The sequence below is a fragment of the Carcharhinus amblyrhynchos genome, chromosome 2 (genome assembly GCF_965287045.1).
Source record: "Carcharhinus amblyrhynchos chromosome 2, sCarAmb.v2.hapA, whole genome shotgun sequence".
Lineage (NCBI taxonomy): Eukaryota > Metazoa > Chordata > Chondrichthyes > Carcharhiniformes > Carcharhinidae > Carcharhinus > Carcharhinus amblyrhynchos.
The window spans coordinates 17575010-17588129 of NC_137325.1; the positions used below are offsets into that span (position 1 = coordinate 17575010).

General features: G+C 46.4%; 1 pseudogene; it reads right to left on the minus strand.

Annotated features, from left to right (window-relative positions):
- Positions 1 to 798: 798 nt before the first annotated feature.
- LOC145360323 (small ribosomal subunit protein uS13 pseudogene) lies at positions 799 to 1300 on the minus strand (annotated as a pseudogene).
- Between the last annotated feature and the right edge of the window lie 11820 nt (positions 1301 to 13120).

Below are 13120 nucleotides of genomic sequence, written 5' to 3' on the forward strand. Positions count from 1 at the left end.
ATCAAGGCTTGTCAGACATTAATGATGTTGTCCAGCCTGCTTTCAGACACTCTGATAGCTGTTTGACCAGATGCATGCCAAACAGTTCGGAACTTGGAGACATCGAAGGGCGAACAAGGCTTTTGCCACCAAACTCTCTTTAACTATTGATCGATTGAGAATTGTATCCGCTGAAGTACATCAAGTAGATAGTGTTTCCTTCGTGCAGATGGATCAGGACAGCCAGTGCACAGATCACAGATATCAGCTTACACCACAACTGCCTTCTGTTATCCACTCTCCGTGAATTGGTTTCAGGTATCGCACCACCCTTTCGTGTTCGTCTGCTGTCAAAAAGTAGTTTTGGTTTCAGAGGCACAGCTGGCGTGAACAAATTCAGACTGCCATCCAGTGCAGGGCGGAGGGAATGCTGCATGCTTCTTCAGATGAGACAATGGCATCCCATCTGCTGTCTCCGATGAATGTAAAAGGACCAAAGACACTACTTGAAGAAGAGCAGTGTCCTGCTCAGCATAAAGCTCTTAACCAACACTTAAAGCCCAAACTGACTGCTGCATTTCCTATGTTGATTACACTTTGACAGTCCTTCTTTGGCTGTGAATTGCTTTGGGATGCTCTGACATCATGATAGACACCGAGGCTGGAATGCTACTGCCTTGCCCATCTGGAATTGGGGAGGGCAGAACCTGTTGGCCCTCTGTTGGCTTTGCCCGAGCGAGGTCATAAAATACCAATCTGATTCTTTCTTTGCAAACAACGTTTTTTGCGTGGGTGTCATTCAGTTATAATAGTTTTTGTTTTAAATGAACATTTATTGACACATTTGGCAGCTAAAATATCTATTTCTTCTTGGAGACACCAACTGTGCGCCCTCTCCTGCCTGTGGTCTTTGTGTGCTGGCCACGCACACGGAAACCCCAGATGTGTCACAGACTCCTGTGCGCACAAATCTTCTTCAATCACTCCAGATCCTCGTGCAGTTTGTTATCCAAGCCGTTGGCCAAGACCTCGCTATATTTTCCATCTTTAACGTCCTTCTGCCTATTGAGGAACCAGTCAGGAATCTTGTTACTGATGAGGGTTCTGCATGATTGTTAAAATGCGTTCAACCTCATCCTCAGAGAGCTCGCCGGCTCTCTTGCTCAGGTCAATATCGGCCTTCCTCAGCACCACGTGAGCGTAGCGCCTCGCAACACCCTTGATGGCGGTGATAGCAAACGCTACCTTCCTTCGACCATCAATGTTGGTGTTGAGGACTCGAAGAATGTGCTGAAACTTTTTGGGAATAGCCAAAGACATGATGGCGACGGCGTGAGCAGGCTCAGAATCAACAGAATATACCGTCAACAAATTTTTGACAAAGTACCTCACAAGAGATTATTGCAGAAGGTCGAGGGACATGGAGTTGGGGGTAGGGTGTTGGCGTGGATAGAGGATTGGTTGTCAAATAGGAGGCAGAGAGTGGGGGTCAACGGGTGCTATTCGGATTGGCGGATGGTGACTAGTGGAGTGCCCCAGGGGTCGGTGCTGGGGCCTCAGCTATTTACCATTTATATAGATGATCTGGAGGAGGGAACCGAGTGTAGGGTGTCGAAATTTGCTGATGACCCCAAGATTGGGGGAACGGCAAATTGTGTGGAGGGTGTGGAGAGTCTACAGAAGGATCTAGATAGGCTGGGCGAATGGGCCAGGAAATGGCAAATGGAATTTAATGTTGGCAAGTGTGAAGTGGTCCACTTTGGTAGGAAGAATGGTAGGAAGGACTATTACTTACGGGGCGAAAAACTGCAGCAGGCGACGGTGCAGAGGGACCTCGGGGTCCTTGTGCATGAGTCGCAAAAACCCAGCTTGCAGGTGCAGCAGGTGGTCAGGAAGGCAAATGGGATGCTGGCCTTCATAGCGAGGGGGATTGAATATAAAAGTAGGGAGGTCTTGCTGCAGCTGTATAGGGCATTGGTGAGGCCGCAGCTGGAGTACTGTGTGCAGTTTTGGGCGCTGCACCTGCGCAAAGATATTTTGGCCTTGGAGGGAGTGCAGAGGAGGTTTACTAGGCTGATACCGGAGTTGAGGGGGTTGAGCTATGAGGAGAGGCTGAATAAACTGGGCTTGTACTCGTTAGAGTTTAGAAGAATGAGGGGAGATCTCATTGAGACGTATAAGATGATGAATGGGATGGATAGGATAGAGGTGGAAAGACTCTTCCCGCTCAAAAAAGACAGTAGGACTAGGGGGCACAGCCTCAAGATAAAAGGGGGGCGGTTTAGAACGGAGTTGAGGAGGAACTTCTTCACTCAAAGGGTGGTGAATCTCTGGAATTCTCTGCCCGTTGAAGTGGTGGAGGCTGCCTCGCTAAATATTTTTAAGACGCGGGTTGATGGGTTTTTGATAAGAGAGGGGATTAAGGGTTATGGGGAGAGGGCGGGAAAGTGGAACTGAGCCACAACAGATCAGCCATGATCTTATTGAATGGCGGGGCAGGCTCGAAGGGCTAGATGGCCTACTCCTGCTCCTATTTCTTATGTTCTTATAACTGAGAAGTATTCAAGTTAAGCTTTTCAACTAAACAACCAAACTCAACGTTGGTCTGGGTTTTCACTCCAGGCTTTAGAGCAGACATTTCCCGCCTCCACACAAACCCACCCTGGGAGAAAGTGCCTCAGAAGGTTGGATTTTCTTTCTGGGATGGTGGGGCCCGCTTGGCCCGCTCAGTCCAGGCGACACTGGATTGAGTATTGGAGTTGTAGGGAGCGGAGGTGATCAGGGTGGAAACATGTGCTTCAGTTCACTGACCCTGAATTGAAATTTGAGAGAAACCTGAATACATAAAAGGGCTGTCCATCCCTCACCCACCCCCCACCACGCACACTCCCCAAGCTATATCCATGCCATCTTATGCCCCTTCCTTACCCACAATGGTGCACACACCCTCCATGCCAACAAATACCCTTTATAGCCCCTATGCCAACTTAGTGCCAAGTCATGCCCGCACCCTCCATCCTTTGATCGTACACCTACCATGCCAACTCACACGAGATCCACCATGGGCTGAGATTAAATAAAATAAATTTCCAAATGCCTATTGTACTCTTTATATAAAATAATACTCAGTTACAAAGACATATACATTCCATCAACAACATTATCCCCTGTAACAATAAATATTCCATTCAATTGCACAATTCCTAATAAAACAAGCATTCACATTCACAATCCCACTTCAGAGTTAACTCTGTCTCTCTGTCCACCGATGCTGTCGGAACTGCTGAGTACTTCCAGCACTTTCTGTTCTTATTTCAGATTTCCAGCATCCACAGTACTTTTATTAAATATGGTTATTGTCAGGATAGCAAGCAGTCAGACCTCAACTATGTACAAAGGAAGTGACATTGTCTTGTTCACATTGTTTAGGCAGGCACCAGTGGAAGAGATACAGAAAGGGACGGGTGTAGGTGCAGTCACTGAAAGTCAGAGCTGGAGTTTGGAGAGAAATCACTTTAATGTTGTTGTTGCTTTGTATGTTAGGGCATAGCCCCTTTAAGGGAATAGGTCAAAGACAGACATTTTGGCCCTCCAAGCCTGCACCAACCATGCTGCCCATCAGAACTAAAATACCTACCCTTCCGGGGACCATATCCCTCCATTCCCATTCTATTTGTGCATTTATCCAGCTCCTTAAAAGTCACTATCCTATCTGCTTCCGCTACCTCCCCAGGCAACGAGTTCCAGGCACCCACCACCCTCTGTGTAAAGAATCTGCCTCGTACATCTCATTGAAACCTTGGCCCTCGCACCTTAAACCTATGCCCTCTAGTAACTGACTCTTCCACCCTGGGAAAAAAGCTTCTGACTATCCACTCTGCCCATGCCTTTCATAATCTTGGAGACATCTATCAGGTCACCCCTCAACCTCTGTCATTCCAGTGAGAACAAACCAAGTTTCTCCAACATCTCCTCATGGCTAAGACCTTCCATGCTAGGCAATATCCTGGTAAATCTTTTCTGCACCCTCTCCAAAGCTTCCCTATCCTTCTGGTAGTGTGGTGACCAGAATTGAACACTATATTCCAATTATGGCCTAACTAAGGTTCTATAAAGCTTCGTGTGACCTCGGGTATGAGGTGAGCTGTTGCACTAAAAGTCACATGACTCAATGACCAATCAGGGAGCAGTGTGGTGGACTGGTGAGCTTGGGGGGTGGGGGAGGTTTGGGCGATTCTCCCAAATGTACTGAATTAGTAGGAAAACAGTTCGAGATCATGACTGTTTTTTTTCATTTTAGCTTCAGACCTGAATCTCCGCACACTATACGCTGCAGATGTCGCAATCGTGAAATTCATTAAAAACCTGGGGGAGTCAGGCCTACTCACATCGGAGCCTGGAACTCTGCGTACGTCCCCCGATCTGTCAACCTCCCCGTTTGCTGGCCAGCCCGGGACCCCTGCAATGCATCCCTCTAGCCCCCCGGCACAGCCCGATCGCGGCCCCCACAGCAATTCCTGGGCCGGCCCTGAACACCCCTCCCCTGCCCCGGAGTGCCCTGATGTCCAGCCCACCACCATCTCTCTCCCCTCCAACCCCCCCACCCCCCCACCGGCCAAGCAAAGGCGATTCCCCAACTCCCTCACCCTGGCAGACCCCACCCACTCGACCCTCGTGGTCAGACAACGTGAACTTGTAACTAGCTCCAGAAGAGAACTGTTAAGGAATTCTAAAGAACAGGCTTGAAAAGCACTCAGAATAAAATACTGTCTGATTTCATTGTATAAATATACATAAAACCCAAAGTGAATGTTGTAAATAGTATTATGGCGATCAGACACACTTCTTCTTCTCAATTACAACAGTTAATGGCACACGATACAGTAATCATAAATTATAAACATGTTATGTTGACACACATAGAAATACGTGCAGTTTTTCATCAGTGCTAATTATCCCTATGACTTGGTTAACTTTACTTGGCCTACAGCCTAAAAGCTATGTGAAACGGATTGATTCGCTAATGTATCTTGCAAAGTGAATGTGGATATTTTAAAATGCATTGACCTTGGAGTCAAGACACATTACGTTGTCATCTGTGCTGATCTGATCACCAACATGTTGTAGTGATAGAATAATTCAGCTTGGAAGCTTGGGAATGGTATAAAATTAGACTATGTATGGAGGATTTTTAGGCCACAAAATAATGAACCCATTTATTTCAGCAGCTGATTCGGTTTGTTATCAAACATGAGTAGCTGTATTTTTTGGCCCTTCCTACTGGCTGGATCTTACGGATCCCTTTTACCAAGTTTCCCCAGCAGCAGAGGGTGAGAGCTACGCAAAAGGCAGGAAGATCCCACCAGCGGCCAATGGTGGGCCACCTCTGCCATCACTGCTGAGGGGTTTGGAAAATCCTGCCCAAGATCAATGCCCTGAGAGTGAGGTGTATTCGTTTAATCATTATCCAGAGTAGAGCAGTTATTTTTATTCATTTGTGGGACATGGGCATCCCCGGCTGGGCCAGCATTTATTGCCCGTCCCTAGTTGCACGAGTCAACCATGTTGCTGTGGCTCTGCAATTACATGTAGGCCAGACTGGGTAAGGACGGCAGATTTCCTTCCCTAAAGGACATTAGTGAACCAGATGGGTTTTATTTTCCTGACAATCAATTACGGTTTTCATGGTCATCAGCAGATTGTTAATTTTGTTTAATAGAATTCAACTTCCACCATCTACCATGGCAAGATTCGAACCAGGGTCTCCAGAACATTAACCAGGATAAATGGGTCTTGCGATAATACCACTAGGTCAATACCACTCATCATGATGACATGGACGCAACAGTTAAATAACCACAAATGGCTCATGTTCACATCTAACAGATAGTCATGCAGTCACTTACTTTTTTAAGCTTCGATGAATATTGCTCTGATCTATTGATGGTCAAGATTGGGAAGATATTTCCCTCTTTGTCACTAGGGTCCAGTATCCTGCAATCCCAGGCCACAAATCTTGTAGCTAGGAGTTCCCACTACTGTAGCTAGTCATAAGTGTGATAATGCATGATAATGGAAATCTACTAACTGATTTCAAGAGCAGTTATACAGGGTAGTAAGAATCTATCACATCTAATCAGAGGAGTAATTGACTACAGTTGCTTACCGCTGCCCTTGCACAACCATACGAACGATGGCAAACATTGGGTGTGATTTTACAACCTCGCTCATCCTGAAACCATACAATCCCATCAGAGATCAATGAACCTTTCCATGAACTGCCCCTCACACCCTTTGATTCCCATGGTGGGCAGAGCTGTAAAATTCGGGCCATCATTTTTTGTGGCTATTCATAAGATAGGGCAGCATAGTGGCACTGTGGTTAGCCCAGTTTCTCGCCTCTCGCGATGCTACTGGTCGCGTTCTGCTGGCAAACTTAGCCTCGCGCCCAGGAAGGGTGCATGGTTGATTTAAATATTCAGTATTTAATGAGTTCCAGGCACAATTGAGAATCAAAAAACTAGACATCACTGTTTGAATGTGGTACACTGGCACTGCCAACCTGGCACCCTGGCACTGCCTGCTGGGCCTGAGCAGTGGGCCTGTGACAGGGGATGAGACCATGGTGGGAGTGCTGGGGAGGAGCTCTGGGGGTTGTGGCAATGGTAATCAACTGGGGGGTAGAGGGGGAATGGAGGAGGAGGAAGGAGCGAGGGGGACTCGGGGTGGTGATCAGCCAAGGTGGGGGGTGGTGGATTGGGAATGGCGATTGGTCAGGCAGGGAATCAAGGCCAGCGATCGACTGGGGGAGAAGGAAATCAGGGCAGCATGGTAGCACAGTGGCTAGTATTACTGCCTCACAGTGTTAGGGATCCGGGTTCGACTCCTGCCTTGGGTCACTGCATTGAATCCACACATCCCCAGTGTCTGCGTGGGTGTCTTCCGAGTGCTCCAGTTTCCTCCCACAGTCCAAAAGCCGTGCTGGTTAGGTGCATTGGCCATGCTAATTTCTTTCTCAATGTACCCGAACTGGCGCCAGAGTGTGGCCGCTGGGGGATTTTCACAGCAACTTCATTGCAGTGTTAATGTATGCCTACTTATGACACTAATAAATAAACTTTGAACTTGAATGTGGGTTTGAGGTTACAATCAGATCAGCCATGATCTTATTGAATGGTAGAACAGGCTCGAGGGCCCGATTGGCCTAATCTACTGGTGTTCAGATTTTATTTGCCCTCCCGTCCGTTGTGCTCTAAGATGCGTAAAAAAAAAACCCTCCTTCAGCTTCAATAAATGTTAGTGTCATCCTTTTTCTGAATATATATGACACGTGTGAAGAGACAAATATAACATTTTCATGTAAAGAGAAGCTGTTCTGCTGGAATTAGCTGCATATCAAGATATCCTTGACATGAATGTGCCAATGTCATTAGAACCTTGGGGATAAACAAAAAGGTACATGTGACAGAAAGTTCCAGAAACAGTAACATTTAGACCCGGGAGGGTAAGCAGGCAACATGTTTTCCCATTCCTGGTACGTGCTTTTTAATCGACCTCTTCAGTGAGTGTTTTGGTTCTCAATATCCTGATAATATTGGACACTTCTTAACATTCTTGTCCCGAATCTTCTGAGCAATCGCTGTCCAGCTGCTACTCAACCCCTACTTCCCTGTGTCATTCCGGAGCTCCGCTTTACTGGCCACGACTTCTGATCCCGGCTTCTCCAGAAATCATAGAATCCCTACAGTGCGGAAGGAGGCCATTCGGCCCATTGAGCCTACAACGACTCACTGACAGTGTGTCTTATCCAGGTCCTCTCCCCTATTCACGTAACCCCACACACAATTGCCACAGCTAATCCATCTATTCTACACATCTTTAGACATCAAAGGGCAATTTAGCATGGCCAATCCGCCTAACCTGCACACCTTTGTACGGTGGAAGGAAACCGGAGCACCCGGAGGAAACCCATGCAGACACGCAGAGAATTTGCAAACTCCACACAAACAGTCATCTAAGGCCGGAATTGAACCTGTGTCCCTGGCATTGTGAGGCAGCAACGTTAACCACTGTGCCATTGTGCCACCCTACATACCTGAAATGGAAATGCTTCAGTGTGGGAAGATAAACTAAGCCCCCTTTTTCTGGCATGGCTTATATGTTAGTAAGTAAAATGCAAATGCCCTATAGCTTCTTTAAAAAGCTATGGAGAGAAGATATATGGGTAAGGAATAGCATAGGCAAAGGGATAGGAGGTTAAAGTAAGTGAGTAACAGGCTACAGTGACAGGCTGAGGTGATAGAGTGACCGGTGGCTAGGGTGATGGGTGGTTAGGGTGGCAAGTGGGTAGAGTGGAGAGGAGGGTCAGTGACAGCGGTCAGTAAGATGGCAGATCGGTGAATGCATAGGAGGGCTGAGTGGGATAGTCGGTCGGGAGGGGTTCTGTCTGGGGGTGGTCATCTTGAATCTGTGTCTTGTCAGGTCAGATCAGGGTTGTGAGTGGCGGGAAGGGTTCAGGTGGGACTTGATCAGGTCAGGTAGGGGTGGAATCAGAGGGGTAGTGGGCATTTCAAAGAGGTAGTCAGGTAGTGAAAGCTAGTCAGTTCAGGTTGCGGGGTAATGAGGTTCAAGGGGGAAGTTGGAGTGGGGAGGTTGGGGGAGACATTAGTGTGCATAATTTCTGAGTCGGTTGTGCAGCTACCTAAAGATAGGCTCAATTTTTCTGTTCAACCTTTCCTCAGTAACCATCCAGTTAAGTAAGTCGGAGCTGTTCAAAGTCTCACTCTTAAAATTGAAGATTTTTCAGAGGGTCCTGATGGGCAGGTGAATTGCCTACTGGAAGTTCAAATTTCCTGGGCAATTACACATAGCCAGAGCATTTGGGACTTTCAAGGGTTCCCATGGTGATGTCTGGTCTCTGACCATCTGAAGATTAGAAGGTCGAGATCAACAAAGTCAGGGGATGTTATTGGCGCTTAACAAGATTGCCCTGATATAAGCCTTTACTATGTTAAATGCAAGGTCTTCCTTTGTAAAACTTGATGTCCTTGTAGTGTTTTGGATTGTGTACTATTTTCACCCTACTTATTATAAAGTACACTCACTAATTTAGGTCAAGTTGTGCTTTTCTGACTCTGAAGATAAAAAACATGCATAATTTCAGCTGGAATTACATGGAATGTGCAACATAGAAAGAGGCCATTCAGCCCAACATGTCTGTGCCAGTGTTTATAATCAAGATGTGTTTCCTCACAGTATGTCCCACTAGTCCTTTCTTCCCCACATGCTTAGCTAATTTCCCCTTAAATTCATCCAGTTCAGTTACCTCAACTATTCTATAGTACCAAGGTCCAACCACATTCCGGGTAAAGAAGTTTCTCCAGATTACTAGGAATCAATTTCCTATTTATTATCAATTGCCTTTCCTGAAGTTGAACATGTTATCTTGGCTGATGTGTTGGTACCCCAATGATGGGGTGTTGTGTTGTCAACAATGTCCTGTTTCTGATGAGCTATTCAGGTTGAGGCTTGTTACACTTCAATGTTAATAAGATCCAATGCTATGATTCAGAGAGTAAAGTTTTCTAGTCACGTTGGCTAATATTGTTTCTTAACTCAACATTGCCAATCATCATCCAAATGGAACTATGGTTAATTGTGAGATGACACAAAATGACCTCCATATTTCATAGAATCATAGAATCCTACAGTGCAGAAAGAGGGCATTTGGCCCATCAAGTCTGCACCAACCACAATTCCACCCGCATCCTATCACCATAACTCCATGCATTTACCCTGGCTAGTCCCTCTGACACTAAAGGGCAATTTAGCATGGCCAATCCACGTAACCCACACAGTGCTGGTAAATTAAGAGTTGCTATGCTTCCAAGAAAGTATTCCTTTGCTCAAAGAGCTTTTTTAAAAATTAATTTTATGGGATGTGAGTGCCATTAGCTTATTCAGTGTTTGTTATCCATCCTTAATTGCCCTTGAGAAGAGGGGGAGCCATGTGATAGAGTGGACAGTGCCAAGGACCTGGGTTCAATTCCCAGCTTGGGTCACTGTCTGCGTGGAGTCTGCACATTCTCCCTGCGTCTGCATATGTTTCCTTCGGGTGCTCTGGTTTCTTGCCATGGTCTGAAAGATGCGCTGGTTAGGTGCATTGGCCGTGCTAAATTCTCCCTCAGTGTGCCCCAACAGGTGCCAGAATGTAACAAATTGGGGATTTTCACAGTAACTTCATTGCAGTATTAATATAAGCGAATCTATGACTAATAAATAGAAAAGCTTTACTTTATCATGAACCAGTGCAGTACCTGTGGTGTAGGTATACCCACAGTACTGTTAGAAAGGGAGTTCCAGGATTTTGACCCAGCGACTGCGAAGAAACAGTGATATATTTTCAAGTTAGGATGGAGAGTGCCTTAGAGGGGATCTTCCAGGTGGTGGTGCTCCCATATGTTTTCTGCTCTTGTCCTTCTAGATGGTCACGGCCATGGTTTTGGAAGGAGACTTGGTGAGTTCCCGCAGTGCATCTTGTAGATGGTACACACGGCTGCGATTGTGAGTCAGTGGTGGAGGATGTGAATGTTTGTGGATGGGGTGTCAGTCAAGCAGGCTACTTTGCTCTGGATGATGTCGCATTTCATGAGCATTGTTCAAGACGCACTCAGCCAGGCAACCTCTCCAAAGACACTTCTTAACATGTTCTTAACATACTTCTAGCATCTTCTATTACTTCATAATTAATAATGCACCATCTGTGAAGCATTTTGAGACATGATGATGGCTCCATAAATAATTTTGATTGCCAATTAACAATGTAGGAATATGAAAAGTAAGGCTTGGAACTCTGTTCCAAACTGCACACGACACACTGATTCATCATCTCAAGTATCACAGGCATATAGAGGTACTTCCCAAAAAGTGTGGCCTGTGACAAATTAATTCTGTTTCAAAATAAACCAAGAAAAGTCCTGCTAGAGGACAGTCCACTAGGGATGAGCTGAGAGGGATTTCTTCACTCAGAGGCTGGTGAACTTTTGAAATTCTCAATCACAGTGTTCTGTGGAAGCTCAATCATCGAACATATACCAAACAGGAATCGAAAGCTTTCTGGATATTAATGAAACCAAGGACTTTGAGGATAGAGGTTATTGTCCCTTTAAGGATCAATCCGCATAAGCATCACATGACCTGGTGATCCAATCATGGAACAGGGTGGGGATCACCCTGGTCAGCTTGATTTTTTGTGCTCAGAAGCACTTCGGGAGCTGATTGCAGCAAGGAGGCTGTAGGCCTCTGTGTAGTTTTAACCTGTAAATAAGTAAGTGAGGGTGACAACAGTGGTTAGCACCGCTGCCTCACAGTGCTAGGGATCCAGGTTCAATTCTGGCCTTGGGTAATTGCCTGTGTGGAGTTTGCACATTCTCCCTGTTTGTGTATGGGTTCCCTCTGGGTGCTCTAGTTTCCTCCCGCAGTGCAAAGATGTGTGGGTTAGGTTGATTAAGTTGCCCCTCCGTGTCAGGAGAATTAGCTGGTGAATGTGTGGGGTTACAGGGATAGGGCTTGGGTGGGGTTGTTGTGTAGGCTTGATGGGCCCAATGGCCTCCTTATGCACTGTAGAGATTCTATAAGTTGTGTTTTTCTTAAACTGGTGAATGAGCATCTTTACAGTGGAGAAGAAATAACATAGTGTTAGATGATCAGCCATGATCTGTTTGAATGGCTCAGATGGGCTGAATGGCCTACTTCTGCTCCAAAGTCCCAGTGTCCCTACCAGGAGAGACCTGAGCAGAACTGAAGGCACACATGCATCCCCTGAGCGCTCTATGATTGGTAGTAATAATATTGTCTAATTTCTTTTAATTTGGTAGTAATGTAGAATTCCCCAAGCCCGGTTTTCTGCAAGGTTTGTTTCTTTCAAAGGCTTTGGAAGGCTTGCTGATAGGCATTTAGGTCACAACCAACAAGGCAGGTTATAAAATTCCTTTTCTAACCAATGGAATTGAGAGAAACAGGAGGTGCTTCACCTGATCCCACATTGAAACAATGAGGCCTGCCATTGGTTCAGTTGCTTCATCCCAATTGCCAGTCAGCAGTTCCCAATCATTGTAACCCCTCCCCCCGCTTGGCCCACAACTAAGAGTGTCCCCGAATGCTGCACTGTCTTGTTGCAACCCCTCTGATCACTGCCGAACCCATTTGCCCACCAATCCTCTGCCCCCTCTCCTCCATCCCTGGATCAGCACGCCCTTGAGAATGCCAACAATACAGAAGGAAGTCATTCAGCCCATCAAGTCTGTACAATCCCACCCAGGCCCTATTCCCTTAACCCTCATTTACTCTGCTTAAACTCCCTGACAGTTGGGTCAATTTAGCATAGCCAATTAATCTAATTGCACATTTTTGGACCAAGGTGGGGGAAGCACCCAGAGGAAACCCACGCAGACACGGGGAGACAGTGATCCAAGTCAGGAATTGAACCCAGGTGTCTGGAGCTGTGAGACAGCAGTACTAACCATTTCCTATTGTCACATCCCCCCCCAGCAATTGCCAAATCCTCCACCAACTGCTATATCTCCCTCCTCATTATTGATCCTCCCACTGCCCCATTTCCAGCTACTGTCTACAACGCACCAGCTTATTGTCAGTAATCGCTTTGAAGGCTACTCCTTGTGGCTTCAAGTTATAAAGGGTTTCTGACCAACAATATTTACATATGTGCAAACAAACATCTGATAAAATTGTAATACACATCTATTCTCCTCCTTCCTGGACTCCAGCTGAGGTTCGTCCCCCGACCAAGGATGTGCGTCCATGCCCCTGATTGGCTCGGCTTTCTGGGCTGCCTCTCCATAGGGTTCAGCCATGATCACGTTGTTCTCAGGGATTGCCCCCCTCTCTCTCTTAAAGGAGCTATGCTACCACATTGACAATGAGGTCAAATGCCCAATCGCCAGACTTCTCAGCCCTCACATTCAGGGCCATCCTCCCAACTGGTTACCCAACAATCGGGAACACCTGAACCTCTCAGCCTCAGTGCCTCTGTTGGGGTTGATTCATGCTGAAGAAACCATTCGTGGAGCCAATTATATTCAGAATATCATTTCATAGAATCACAGAATTGCTACGATGCAGA